The sequence below is a fragment of the Pelophylax lessonae genome (assembly GCF_965119305.1).
Source record: "Pelophylax lessonae genome assembly, chromosome: 4".
Lineage (NCBI taxonomy): Eukaryota > Metazoa > Chordata > Amphibia > Anura > Ranidae > Pelophylax > Pelophylax lessonae.
The window spans coordinates 199,920,487-199,934,719 of record NC_138771.1 but is presented as its reverse complement, the minus strand read 5'-3'; the positions used below and the strand labels follow the sequence as shown (position 1 = coordinate 199,934,719).

General features: G+C 48.1%; 1 protein-coding gene across 1 annotated transcript in view; it reads right to left on the bottom strand.

The window, feature by feature from the left end:
- SLC2A13 (solute carrier family 2 member 13) overlaps window positions 1-14,233 on the bottom strand; it is a 421,105-nt gene that overhangs the window by 48,877 nt on the left and 357,995 nt on the right. The window lies entirely within an intron of this gene.

The window sequence follows — 14,233 nt, the reverse complement described above, 5'->3', positions numbered from 1 at the left end:
GAATTGCCTCCTGCAATTTCTGAAATTTTTCCAGTGGAAGCAACACTCTGGCTGAGGCCGAATCAACCCAGATAGTCCAGTTTTGTGGACGGAACCAGAGCAGACTTTTGAAGGCTCAGAATCCAACCAAACTCCCTCAGAGATCGCAGAGTAAACGCCAAGGTGTCCATCAGAGCAGTCGGAAACTATGCTCGCAGAAGATGATCATCCAGGTACCCCAGTGCCGCGATGCCCCGCTGACAAAACAATGCTAGCACCGGGGCCAACACTTTGTGAAGACCAGAGGAGCGGAGGTGAGACCAAAAGGTAAACGCCACAAACTGATAATGCTCCTCGCCCATGGGAAAGCGGAGGAAGCGCTGGTGAGTGGCAAATATTGGAATGTGAAGGTAGGCGTCCTTGATGTCGATAGAAGTGAGAGAATCCCCCAGATGTAGGGACGCCACTACCGTGTGAATAGACTCAATTCGGAACTTCTGTACCCGCACAAAGCAGTTTAGCGCCTTGAGATCCAGAATTGGATGTGCCTTGCCTTCCTTTCAGGGAACTGTAAACAAGTTTGCGTAAAATCCCTGAAAATATTCCGAAGCCGGAACTGGGACAATCACCCCATGAAGTAACAAGTCTTTCACTGCCCCAAAGTGACCCCATAAGCGTGTGGGGACAAGTGCAGGTTGGAAAGGAAGAACCTTTCCAGAGGAAAAGACCGAAACTCGATCTTGTAGCCGGATCAAATGACTTTGTGGACCTACTTGACCTGTACACCAGAGAGGTCCAAGGATCCGTAAATCAGCGAAGACGTCCCCCCACCCCAGATATGGGTGAGGGCACCCCTTCATGCAGAGGAAGCCTTGTCCACAGGTCTGGGAGTGTCCCTCATGGCTTGCCAGACCATGTCTACTTAGAACCTCCGGGGGAGGCCCTGAAGGACTTTTATCCCTAAACAGGCGATCCCTCACAAAGGGGAGATCAGATAAGGCCATCTTAGAAGTCTGGTTCGCAGACCAGCATTGTCAGCCAGATAAGACGCCGAAGGACCACTACTGATACAGACAGCCTAAAGTCAAAGGAGCCGCATCCAAACAGGCATCACAGATAAACTGTTGCCCCAGGATCCACTGATCTGCCAGCTCCGCAAAGGCAGGGGGAAACCGTTTCCCCTCCAGGTCCCAGCGTAAAAATTTAGCCCACCCGTCAGAGTTTGCGACACCAGGGCAATAGTAAATACCTAAGCTGAACCAGCCATAGTGAAACATATGGCAGGCCAGAGCCTCCACTCTCCTATCAACTGGATCCTTAAAGGCCAAGGACACTTCAACTGGAATAAGGTAGCTTTATTTAGCCTGAAAACCGGCGAGTCCGCTACAGGTGGGACCGTCCACTTTTTAGGTATAACGATACCGCGTAGCAAAATGCTTAGGGACCACAAGTGTGTGTTTTGGACAACCCCACTGATTATGTGACAATGTTGCCAAAGTAAGCGGGAAAGGGGAACATTCCCACCACAGTGGAGGACCTGTGGTGCCAAAATGGAACGGCGCATCCGACGCAGCATTTCCGCCATGTTTAAAATTTCACACTCTGACACAATCAGTGCATCCACAAGCGCATTTTCATGCATGGGTAGAGGAGCAGAGAAAACATCCTCGAAGAAAAGAAAGACACTGCTCCAGGTGTATATTGTGTGGTGATTGCCAGGAGATAGGATATCCAATAGAGTGCTGGCCCCGGCCCGCCTCCATGGGAACACTTGTAGCAAAAGAATTAGCCGCACATCCAGGGATTCCAATAGGTTTCAAATACCTTTATTTCCAAAAAGTTGCAAGTGATGACACCAAAGACACCAGCATAAAGTCTTGTGGACGCGTTTCACACATACATCTTGTGCTTAATCATTACTAGTAATGATTAAGCACAAGATGTATGTGTGAAACGCGTCTACGAGACTTTATGCTGGTGTCTTTGGTGTCATCACTTGCAACTTTTTGGAAATAAAGGTATTTGAAACCTATTGGAATCCATGGATGTGCGGCTAATTCTTTTGCTACAAGAGAAAACATCCTCACTGCCTGAGCGCTTAGGGTGCATGGATGCAGACCCAGTAAGGTGGCTCGCGGCCCGCAGCGGCCAAAACATATTCAGGATCTGATGGACAGATGAGGCAGGGGAGGGCGGTGGATGCTATATACTAAGGTCACCCGGAAAAACATAACAATCGGGAGAGGGCCGCCGACTGTGATCCCGCAAGGGGGACGCCGACCCAGGGTTCACAAATAGACCACCTACTGGACCCCGAAAAAAACAAGGGGGTCCCCTCCATCGAGGCCCACACAATAGGAAATAGCCCCCTTAAAAGGGGGCCGCCCACCATGACCGGGACGCGTATGCAGGTTATCCTGATGGTCCCGCATCGCTAAAAGGGGTAAGTGCCCTCCACAATAATGGCGACATGGTTGCCATCAAAAATTAAACCGACCCACAGCGACACTTCTTCCAAGGGAGGCCGCAAGCCGTGGCTTCAGTTTGTGTGGAGGCCCAGCCGCAAGTACACTCATCCCAGCCAAGGTCAACGGAGGCTGACTTGGCCGCATGCCCTATTCGGCCGCAAGGCGCGGCCTAAATTTTTGTGGATGCCGCAGTGCACTGCTGAGAGCCTGATTCAGCCACTTCTGCCTCCTCTCTAGCCCAGCCCTTCTGAGTAAAAACACAAGAGGGCAGGCAGCGCAATATCTATAGTGTAGCATGTAAAAAACGTTTATTAAAAAGTGAGAATTGCACTCAATCCTTAAAATGAAGCTCAGCATGAGATTAGGGCAGTGTCTAGGGCAGGAGTGGACAGTGAGGACCAGGAAGCCTTGCCCAATAGCAAGGGAGAGATGAAGCTGTATGGACTGGGAGCCGCAGGTACTGTGGTGTTTGTGCCAAAGATAGGAACCAAAGCTGGGTGTAGAAGCTGCCCAGCATTGATGATGAGCTGGGATTTCAGTGAGCGCTGGAAGTGAAGCTGAACGGGGCCCCCGTCCGTGTCACTCATTCACAGTGTCTTGCAGTGCCTTTGCAGCTGTCGGCTTGCAGGTTTTCTCCTGATCGCTGGTGCAATGTGCAATGCTTTACAGACTCCAAGGTGAACAATGATAATAAATGCACATTTTTTTCTTTTTACATGCAAAAAAATGTGCATTTCTTATTTTTTCTAAAAATTGAACTTATCCTTTAAACTGATTATAAAAGTGTTTTTTTTTGTTTTGTTTTTTTAATAGGTTTATACAGTATAAACAAAAAGGTTTATACTTATCTTCTCTATGCAATGGTTTTGAACAGAGCAGCCCCTGCCTCTGACTAGTGCCCCCAATAGCAAGCCACTTGCTATGGGGGCACTGGTGCATGCCCCCTCCCGAGCCCCACTCTATGCGTCCATAAGACACAGAGCCACAGCTTGACCCCGCACCCCACTATTTCCTCATTAACTCACTGGCTGTGACTGTGCCAATGGCTCCCATTGCTGTGTCTCAGCCAACGAGGAGAGAAAACCCCAGGATAGCCAAGGCTCCCATGCACATCTCTAGATCAAGGGGGAGCTCAGGTGAATATTAGGGAGCAACAAACAGAAGTTATAGGCTGAAGGTAAAAAACCTTCAGCCTTTACAACCACTTTAAGTGTGGCAAGATTTTCCTCCAATGATTTGAAGAAGGCAGTGAAGTGTTTTGAGGTGTTAGCAAGATGGTACACCATTCCAGTTACTGCCCACAAGTTCCAGGCGGCGGTGCCTTCTCTGTGCTGGAGGGGTTGTAAAGAACCTGGATATGAAGAATCACAAATGTAATTTAGGATAAGGAGGGCAAAGGAAAAGGGCAAAGAGGGAAATAAGATATGAAAAATAAGAATGGGAAAATAAATGGGGGGTCATCAATCTGTTTATGTAAGCTAAATTTTATATTTAGTAGGGAATCAGTCTGTATGGGATAATTTGAGGATATAAGAAGGGGGACCAGGAGGGAAAAGAGGGGTAAGAGGGGGTGGGGAGATTGTAGAAGGTATAGGATTTTATGATTGTGGAATGAAGTAGATAGTAAATTTGTGACTTGGAAAATAATAAAGATAGAATGAAAAAAAAATACACTAAAATCATTATTAGTGCACACAAACACAATATAGTGCTACAAAATTCCTGCTACATCTCTACTAGGGCCCTGTTCATATGGGGCATACTAAAGTGTATGCCCATAGAGGGCTGTGTTTACCAGCATGGGGATACACATGTATTCTTTGCATCCCCATGCAAGAAGTCCTATTCGGGTCAATTTGGATGCAGCTGTGGCACAGACACAGCCACTGATCCCAATCCATATGTATGTGAGCGAACGACCTCAGGGACATGCACACATACCCACATGGATGTCAAATTTTGAGCAACAGTTGTGTTAGTGCATACCTATGCATCCCTGTGAGGGTAAACACAGCCTCACAGGGGCATAAGCTGTAATATGCCCTCCTTGAACAAGACCTTACTATGTTTTATTTTATTTTTATAATTTTATTTTTAATATTTTTTACTTTCTGGGTTTGGAGCGGGCATCGGGGCCCTGACCAGACCCCTGATTTTCATTTTAGGTAAATAGCTCTGACCAGTGGCTTGTCAGCTATTGGGTTGTTCAGCAGAGTCTACTGAAAAGTTCTGCTATAAGTTTATGGACACTGAAGTGACCATGAGCTTATAGCAGACGAAGGAATGCGGGGGGAAAATGGGCAGCAAGAATACTATACTGCAACTTTACTAAGAGCTGTTAGAGAGCTTTAGGACATGGATCATTTCAGCTGGGAAGAGATGGGCAGAAAAGTAGGATGGAAAATGACAATAAGGGAGTGCTGTGATGTAAGAAGTAGGAGATGCCATACCTACATTCAAAGCTAAGATCCTACAGGCAGGGACTATGTGGGGATGCGAGCAATGCCAGGTTTGAACTATTGAGGGGTGTTAAGAAGACTGGATACACAGTCCATAGGAAGCAGGCTGAAGTGCCAAGTCCCTATGAGTCTATGACAGGAAGAAAATGCCTTTTGAATGAGAGAAAGCAACATATGATGAAGCTTTTTGGGACACTGACACAAACTATTAAAATGAAGTACAATACCCTAAAAGGAACACAAATGTACAAATGTCTAAAATATATTCTGAATAGAGAACTCAGCTTTAACTTTTGTGTCACAACAAAAACATTTTTTCATGTTCAATGTTTAAATGTGTTGGGTAAACCAATTTTAACAATTCCAATGAAATTCCTCTTCATTCCATGTTTCCAACGTGTGGAAAAATCAAGGGGGTCCGGGATAGTTATGCATAGCACTCTAATGTCAGGAGAAATTTCCGGATCGTGTAAATATAAATTCCTACAAGATTTACAATTCTTAGGCCCCTTTCACACTGATGCGCTTTTGTGGCACTTTTCCAGAGCGACAAAAGCACATGAAAACAATTCCACATTAAAACCTTTGCAAATCTTTACACTAACAAAATACGCTAGGTATGCACCGAAATGAAAATTTTGGGCCGAAACCGAAACCGAAAATGCAGGATGCCCTTGGCCGAAAACCGAAACCGAAAAAATGGATTTTTGTAAGATCTTACCGTAAAATCCTTTTCTCTTAAGCTCATTGACAGACGTAGTCTTCTTGATTCTCAAGAGCTGGGTTATGTTGTCTCCGCAGGAGTAGGACTAGGCAGAAAGACAAAACGTTCTGGCTCCACCTTAGGGGCAGTCCCTGAGGGTATATCCTCCCTCTCTCTGCTACAGGGAATCAGTTCTGTTTTAAAGCAGTACAGAGAATTTAACCCAACCCAACTCAATGATAGAGGGGCGGGTACTACGTCTGTCAATGAGCTTAAGAGAAAAGGATTTTACGGTAAGATCTTACAAAAATCCATTTTTCTCTATCGCTCATTGACAGACGTAGTCTTCTTGATTCTCAAGAGCTGGGATATCCAGAAGCAGTGCCACAAAATGAGGGGTGGGATTGACAGAATCAAAATCCAATCTAGAAGGCCCAACCGGAGCCAACCAGAAGTATCAAAGGACTCATCGAGAAAACAGATGAGACCTACCCCACAAATCCTCGAGGTAGACCAACAGTCTCCTCAAACAGTGGCCTGCAGGAACCTTGCGGCCAGAAGAGGCATCTGACGATGCCATCACATAAACCTTATACAATATTGTAAAGGTATGAACCGACTACTAAAACAGTCGCCTTGAAAACCTGAACCACTGACGCCTGATGGCGGAAGGTCCAGGAAACTCTAAGCGCCCGAGTAGAATGCGCCTTAACAGGGAACGGGGGATCCCGACCCTTAGATAAAATAAGCCTATACCACCGTCTGTCTGATCCATCTAAAGATGGTCGCAGCAGAACAGGCAACCCCTTCTTAGGGCCATCCGTGATCACAAACAGTGAATCCGTCTTACAAATTGAATCCGTAGTATTCAAGTATATCCTGATCGCCCGAACTACATCCACGGAATGCCATGCAAATTCTCGAGGATGATTGGGCTAAGGACATAGGAAGGACAATACACTGTCCTTATTCAATGAAACTTTGAAACCACCTTAGAAGGAAGGATGGATTCGGATGAAGAACAACCTTATCCCTATGAACCACCAGATCTGGGGAACAACAGGATAATGCAGCCAGTTCTGACACCCTGCGTGCAGAAGTGATAGCCACCAAGAAGACCACCTTCTGGGATAAAGTAGGCAAGGGAATCTCCCTGATATTTTCAAAGGGAGGTGTCTGAAGAACCGACCGCACCAAATTAAGATCCCAGGATGGTAACGGCGCGTGCACTGGCAGAGCCAGGTGTCGCACCCCCTGGATGAAATTCCGCACCAAGGAATGAGTAGACAAAAGCTTCTGAAAGAAGATAGCAAATGCTGAAACCAGACCCTTGATAACACTCAAGGCCAGCTTCTGCTCAACTCCCTGTTGCAGAAAGCCAATATTCGGACTACCGAATAAAGATGTAGATGGAACCCAAGGGATTCACATCACACAATATAAGACTTCCATGTACAATGATAATCTTTCTGGAAGTCGCTTTCCTTGTTTTAACTAGAGTAGGAATAACTGAAGCTGACAATTCCTTGTCCTTCAGCACCTGGGTCTCAATAACCAGGCCGTTTAAAACCAGCGATCGTAAAGCAGGATGGAAGATCGGTCCCTGAGACAGTAGATCCTCCCTGAGAGGAAGTCTCCACGGGACGTCCGCCATCAGTCTGACCAAGTCGGCGTAACAAGCTCGACGAGGCCAGTCCGGAGCTGCCAGGATTACTGGAATTCCTTCCTCCTCTATCTTGCGAAGAAGTCTTGGCAGTAACCCAAGAGGAGGGAAGGCATACATTAGCTGGTATTGCCCCCACGGGGCGATCAGTGCGTCTGCGGTTTCTGCTAGAGGATCGCGGGAGCGAGCCACGAATCTCTGAACTTTCCTGTTGAATCGAGATGCCAACAGATCCATATCCGGGGTGCCCCATCGTAGGCACAACTGGTGGAAAACGTCTGGATGGAGGGACCATTCCCCCTGATCCAGAGTCTGACGGCTGAGATAATCTGCCTGCCAATTCTCCACCCCCGGAATGAACACCGCAGAGATTGCTGGAACAAATCGTTCCGCCCAGCGAAGAATGCAAGCCACTTCTTTGGCCGCTCGGACACTCTTGGTGCCCCCCTGGTGATTGACATAAGCCACGGCTGTGGCGTTGTCCGACTGGATCCAAACCGGGCTGCCCTGGAGCTGCTCGGTCCAGTGAATCAGACAAAGTCTGATCGCTCTCAGTTCCAATACATTTATCGGTAACCTGGATTCTTCCGGGGACCAAAGTCCCTGGACAGATAACTGACCGAGAATTCCTCCCCATCCGGATAGACTGGCATCCGTGGTCACTGTCGTCCAATATATTGGCAGAAATGACTTTCCCTGGTTGAGCATCGGAGACCGAAGCCACCAGACCAGAGACTCTCTGGTCTGTTTGCTCAATCGGATCTGATTGTCCAGGGATTCCGGATTCCGATTCCATCTGAGAGGAATCTCTTGCTGAAGAATTCGGGTATGGGACTGGGCAAATGGGACTGCTTCGAAGGAAGCCACCATCAACCCCAGACCCCTCATGCAAGTCCGAAGGGAAGACCAGCTGTTGGTGGACTGCTGATTGAATCTTTCGGAGTTTCCCTACCGGAAGAAAAACTCTTGTCCTGACTGTGTCTAGAATTAGACCCAGATATTCGAGCCTCTGGGTGGGAACCAGAAATGACTTTTGCTGGTTCACCAGCCACCCGAATTCCTGTAAAGAAATCATAGTAATTTCTATGTTTTGTAGCAAGGTCTGAGGAGACTCTGCATGAAGCAGAAGATCGTCTAGGTAACCTAGAATCGATATGCCTCTTTGGCGCAGAAGTGCCAACATTGGGGCCAACACCTTCGTGAAGACCCGCGGAGCCGTGGCGAGACCGAAAGGTAACGCCACAAACTGATAGTGGTTCTCTTCTACGGAAAAACGTAGAAACCGCTGATGTCCTGCGAAAATGGGAATGTGAAGATATGCGTCCTAGATGTCTATGGACGCTAGGACATCCCCTGGATGCAGGAAGGCTGCTACTGTGCGAATGGACTCCATTCTGAATCTTCTTATGTAGACAAAAGAATTGAGTGCCCTTAAGTCCAGAATTGGACGCACTTTGCCCTCTTTCCTGGGTATTGTAAATAGGTTTGAATAAAAACCCCTGAAAGCGTTCTGTCCAAGGAACGTGGACTACCACTCCTTGTTGTAGTAAATCTGTGACTGCTCTCCACAGATCGTCTAAACGATCCGGGGATAGTCGGCTATTGGAAGGGAAGAATCGCGCCGGTGGGAGAGATCGAAACTCGATCTTGTACCCTGACCTTATGACTTCGCAAACCCATCTGTCCGGGATTCTGGAAAGCCATGGATCCGGGAACCGGCGAAGACGTCCCCCCACCCCAGTTATGGGTGGGGGGCGCACCTTCAGGCTTTGGACGGTTTATCTTCAGGTCTAGAGGGGGCGGGCTTTTGCTTGCCCGACCAACGACCCCTGACGCCTCCTGCAGGAGCTTTGGAGGACTTAATTTTTTCACCCGCGGGACGAAAAAAACCTCTTGTGAGCAGAAAAAGAAGGCCCTCGTCTTTGACGAGTTCCTTTACCTTTAAAATTTTGCGGTAGATGAGATCCTTAATGATCTCATCTAAGTTGGCTCCAAATAGACGCTCTCCTAAAAAGGGGAAATTAGCCAATGCTTTTTTGGAACCTTGGTCGGCTAACCAACCTTTTAGCCACAGTGTACGCTTGAGAACCACCGCTGAGACAGATGCTCGCGCCAATAATGAAGTGGCGTCTAACGCCGCATCACACACAAACTGTAACCCCTGTATCATCTGTTCCAACAAATCTGATACCGCCTGAGGGACCTCTTCTAGGTCCCGGCGTAACCACTTGGTCCATACAGTTACAGCCTGCGAAACCAGACCAATAGCAATTATTGGTCTGAAAGCTGATCCAATCAAGGTAAACATGGTGCGAGACATAGCTTCTATCTTGCGATCCACTGGATCTTTAAAAGACGGAGCGTCTTCTAGAGGAATAACCGTGGCTTTATTCAATCTAGCAATTGGTGAATCCACCACAGGTGGTTCTGTCCATTTCTTAATGAGAGTTTCCTCAAACGGATAACGCCTGTTAATGCGTTTAGAAATAGTAGAAATGCGTTTTGGCAGACTCCATTCTTCTTTGATTGGATTGCCAAAACATTTGGGCAATGGAAAAACCTTCGCCACTAGATGCGTTTTTAGTCCCAAAAGGGATTTCAGTTTCAGCTATTTCTGACGGAATACCCTGTAATCTTAAGGTCTCTTGAACAGATACCATGAGTGCGTTTACCAACGCTTCCTCTCTGGCTATGGCTGATGCCGAAACATCCTCCTCACTGTCTGAAAAGACAGTACACGAGACACCAATACCAGATGAAGTACCTGCAACTGCAGAAATAGGCTCAGAGTCTGAATCCGAGGTTTCAGATAATAAGGGGTTAGGCGGGGGTCGCTTACTTGCGCCCTGTCCCTGACAAGCCACTTCCACCCGGGACACAAGCTTCCATAATAGCGGACAATGATTTAATCGTCAGTGGGGTGCTGGAGGATCCCGCAGACCCCTCGAGGGGATCCGGAGGAGATACATGAGTGGCAGGGTCCATGTTAATTCAGGACACCTTTGCCAGAAAACACAAAAAAACTTTTTTTTTTTTTTTTTTAAATAAAAAATACCTCTTTTTTTTTTTTTTTTAATTTTTTTTTTTTTTTTATGTGTCTCCCCCTAGCGCAATAGCGCCCCTCAGAGTACCTGCTTCTCGATCCCACAGAGAGAGAGAGGGACCCCCAAGGCTCACCAACCGATGCAGTGAAGTTTCCAACCAACTGCAGTCAGCGTCTGTCTTTACAGACTGGAAGGAGCTGTTGCTTTTTCCCGGGTAGAAGGACGTGGCTCCGCCCCCTGTGTACGCCTTCCGGCGTTCCCAGCTCTCCACGAGGTAGCTGGGCTCATGAAACATGGCCGCCCCCATATAGGAGACATTAGACTCCAAAAACATGGCGGCCGGCGTGACCTGAGGACATGCATGCACCTGGTCTACGGCAAAATGGCGGCGGACCGCCGAAATCGTTTTTCCCAGCACATCCACCTGCATCTCTGCTGAGTGGCGATTGATAGATCTACAGGAGATACACTACAAATAAGGTAGGATTATACCTCCTATGTCTGCTGTAATGCTACAGTCTGCTGGGTAGAGTGTTAGCTCTCAAACCAAGTCCACTTCCCACAAACACATACTGTATTTACAAGGGGGACTTTTAGTGTCAGATATATACTGACCATGTATGGAGGGGCCCATAATTCATACTGCCTCATAACGAGGAAAGAAAAAAGGGAACGTTTACTCACCATACCGAACCGACAGGCACCCTCTCTTCACAATACCCTCTCCGCGGAGCTCTGGTCTGCACGCGCTCGTAGGCAGAAACCGGGGTGACCACTGGATCTCAACATCCAGCCCGTCGCCCGGCCCCGCATACTTACTTGAATGTGTCGCGGCCGACCAAGCGCAATGCAATGGTCTGCGCGCGCTCGTAGGCCGGCTGGGGTGACCACTAGTGTCGCCCAGTCCGGCGTTTTTTGCTTGAAGATCTCACAGGAAAAACACTGGAGAAAAAACTACCTAAAAAATATTTCTTCTAAAGAAAAAATCTTGCCAGGACCAAAAAGATCCCAGCAAGGAGCTTAGGTCCTTACTCCTGACTAGACAGAAAAAAACTGATTCCCTGTAGCAGAGAGAGGGAGGATATACCCTCAGGGACTGCCCCTAAGGTGGAGCCAGAACGTTTTGTCTTTCTGCCTAGTCCTACTCCTGCGGAGACAACATAACCCAGCTCTTGAGAATCAAGAAGACTACGTCTGTCAATGAGCGATAGAGAAATTACTTTTTCCCCCAAAAAAATTTGAAATGGATAGAAGAGGGGCATACACCAAAAACAGGCAGCGACGTACACCTGTCGCTGCCACCCTGTCACAGTATATGTACTGTGATGGGTTGGCAATAGGTTAATTTAATTACCAATGGTATTTGTATTATGAAGCATGAGGGGTTAATGTATTGTCACTGCTGGTCACTCATCTATTAGTGATCGACCAGTGGCAGGCAATTAACCCCTTTGTGCTGCATTAGTGCAACCAGTGTTAATTAACACTGATACTGGTTGCACTAATGCAGCAAAAAAGGGTTAATTACCTAGGGCTGGGCGATATGGCTGAAAACTGTATCACGATATCAGTGTTTCATATCGGTCGATATCGATAATTATTGATATTTTTTATTACCCATTTAAAATAAGGACCAGGAGAAAAATGTTACATTTAAACATTTTTATTTTAAACTTAACCTTCCTTTTGGTAACCTAGCAACTAGGGCTGGGCGGGGAGGGAGGAGAGCTCACTGTGTGGAGGGAGGACTGAGGAGGAGAAGCGCTGTATATGTGTGTCTGACACTCTGACTCTGACGGACCACCGCCGCGCCTGGATGTGACGTCAGCTGCGGGCGGTGCGTCTGTACAGGGGCTGCGGTGCGCTGTGATATATTTTGTGTGTACCCGCTGTTGTGTTCCCTAAGAGGGACAACCCCCCCCCCCCCCCCCCACCAGAACACTGTGATCAGCACTGAGAGCGCTGATTGGGGGCTGGTTGGCTGCTGATTTTCCAGCATGCTGATCTGATAGAAGCCGTCGAATCTGGCTGCCTTACAGACGGACTGACTGTTGGCCAGTTTTTATCGAACCAGCCGATGTTGCCCAGCATTCAGGTCATGTGTACAGGGCTTAAGTCTGTGAGAATGCAAAAGAAGCTTGATGCTGATCGAAGTGCACTGCAGGACAAATACCCCTGTGAAGGAACTCGAGAACACCTTGCTCTCATAGACTGTAGGGCTGATTTGGGAAAAGGCCAATCCACCTATGATTTTGAAAGGTCCCAGGGGAAACCTTTGCAGAAATTGGAAGGACATGAAGATAAATTGAACCCAGGTCTTAAAATTGCAATGGGGTTAACCAACTGCACTTGCCTTCAAACTCTTCCTTTATACTTGGGGATGATGCTGGCTCCTTGGTCCAGGCTGTATAATAGGGACTCCGCTTCTGTTTAAAAGAGAAGTGCGGCTTTACAAAAGAACTAACATGCATAGTCCCCTATGTGGCTGCAGCATCGATCGGATGCTGCAGCTGTAACTCACTGGCTCTTAATACCGAGAACCGAGCGATCACCTGATCTCTTCTGACTTCACTGAGCAGAGAGCAGTGACAGAGAACTCCCCGGCCTGGATGTGACATCAGCTGCCGGGAGAGGAAGCGGGCGGTGCGTCTGTACAGGCCAGGGGCTGTGATAGGATAGTACCTATCCTATCACAGCCCCTGGCCTGTACAGACGCACCGCCCGCTTCCTCTCCCGGCAGCTGACTGACGTCACATCCAGGCCGGGGAGTTCTCTGTACCTATCACAGCGCGCCGCAGCCCCTGTACAGATGCACCGCCCGCAGCTGACGTCACATCCAGGCGCGTCGGTGGTCCGTTACTGGGGAGTTCGGTTCCTGTGCGGCGGACTACGAGCTGGCTGGAGCCCCAGGGTGTGTGTAGTATATCGAACGTTTTATCGTTCAATTTTTTTATTGCTATCGATCACGTGACTATCGCGATACATATCGGTATCGTTTTATCGCCCAGCCCTATAATTACCTGCCACTGGTCGGTCACTAATAGATGAGTGACCTGCAGTGACAATACATTAACCCCTCATGCTTCATAATACAAATACCATTGGTAAGCTGCCTCAGCTCCCCCCCCCCCCACTGCCTCAGCGTCCCCCTCCTCGGGTGTCCTGCATTCAAAAGTCCCGCCTCTGGCCGGCGGCACCGCCTCTCAATGACGTCTCTACTACGATCTGTGCATTATGAATGGACATACCAGGCGGGGGGGCGGGGCGAGCGGCCGCTATAGATAGAACTAATGTGATCCTTCACTGTCAGCTCAGCACGTCTATGTGTGAATGAGAATAGAACTGAGCTGACACCGGGTGGAGCGGCCGCTATTAGCTGTAACTATGTGAGAGCTTCACTTCCTTGTCAGCGGAGATACATGCCTGACAGTGAAGTGAAGCTCTCACATAGTTACAGCTAAAAGCGGCCGCTCCGCCCGCTCCGCCCGCCCCCCCCGCCCGGTGTCAGCTCAGTTCTGTTCTCATTCACACATAGACGTGCTGAGCTGACAAGGATAATTCACATAGTTCTATCTATAGCGGCCGCTCGCCCTGCCCCGCCCCCCCCCCCCCCGCCTGGTATGTCCATTCATAATGCACAGATCGTAGTAGGGATGTCATTAAGAGGCAGACTTTTAAAACCTGCCCTGCGCTGCGCCCTCCTCCTTCCCCACGGCGACCATATTTATTTTCGGCACTGTTAGGCTCATTTTCGGACGATAATTTCGGTGGCCGAAATTTCGGTGCATCCCTAAAATACGCAGTATGCAAGACTTTTCAAAATGCAGCACATCAGCTGTTTTTCAAAAGTGCACAAAAAAGGCACCTTTTATTGTAAGTCAATGGGAATGCATCAAAAGTGCATCACTGTGAAAGGG